Source organism: Mesitornis unicolor, unplaced genomic scaffold (assembly GCF_000695765.1).
Source record: "Mesitornis unicolor isolate BGI_N332 unplaced genomic scaffold, ASM69576v1 scaffold21765, whole genome shotgun sequence".
NCBI classification, from domain to species: domain Eukaryota; kingdom Metazoa; phylum Chordata; class Aves; order Mesitornithiformes; family Mesitornithidae; genus Mesitornis; species Mesitornis unicolor.
The window spans coordinates 118444-119617 of record NW_010186476.1 but is presented as its reverse complement, the minus strand read 5'-3'; positions in this window follow the sequence as shown (position 1 = coordinate 119617).

Sequence of the window (1174 nt, the reverse complement as noted above, 5' to 3'; positions counted from 1 at the left end):
ATCACATGGGCAGGAATGGGCATACCTGCTCGAAATGCTGGGGAAACTCCCAAAAATGCTGAGAGGTGGCATATAATAACCACAGAATGGTCCAGGTTGGAAGGGACCTTAAAGAGCCTTCCAGTCCAACCCCCCTGACATGGAGAGACACGGCTTTGTCCCAGACTGACCATGGACGTGACGCATTGTCAAGGTGAGGTTTGACTCCCAGGTGAGGTGACAGCCAAGGACAGACCTGCCCGCAGGCTGCACAGTGCCACGTGTCACCACCCTGCTCCATGGGCACCGGCAGGGTCCTCACACCTCGCCCTGCAGTGGTGGGGCTAGCCCTTTCCTGGTGGAGTGATGTGATGAGTTTGGAAGGTCTCAAGCCTGGGCCACTCAGACCTGGAGGTGTCGTCATGGCCTAGTGCTGAGCTCTGAGCACACATCCTCTGTGAGCAGGTTTTGTGCAGGCCACCCGAGTCTTTTCTGGTCCTCCAGCCGAGGTTTTTGGGAGAACAAGGTACGTGGCCAAGGGCTGGAGCTGCTCCTGGGGCACGGGTGGCCAAGGGCTCGCTGAGGACCTGTAGGAGCAGCTTCTGGTGATTTCGCTTCTCTGACAGTTGTATTTCTCAAAGTAAAGGGCAAAAAACAGCTGTGGAGAGTGCAGGGGTGGCTGTTTTCGGTACATCTGTCTCTCTTTTGAGGGTGGCCGCCGGAAGGAGGACACCTGGGTGGCTCTGTCACCCATGCAAGCCCAGCTGGTGCGAGGACACGGCTCCCCTACCCTTCCATTCATGCCTTGACCCTTCTGAAGCAGTCATGGTCTTCTGGGGAGCAGTTTCTAGTTTGGGACGAGATCCAGTTGGTTGCAGCCTGTTTCTTAGAAAGCTCCCCAGCTTCTGTTTTAGTCATTTTCCTGGCCATGCTGCTCCTGCCTTCCAGCTCATCTACTGCTGCTGGGGCTGTCTTCATTTCACACACGCTCGCTCCTTGATCGCTTCTGCTCCTGCAACGGCCATGCCATGGGCAATGTGTGGGTGGGGAGCACAGCAGTGACAGGACATTGGACGGGAACGCACCAGGGCAAAGGGCTGAACCCTCCTGCGCTCCTGTCCTGAGGTGACGTGACTCCTCCTGAATGCGACTGAGCGTGGTGTCACTCTAAACGCCCAAACCCTTCCCATCCTTT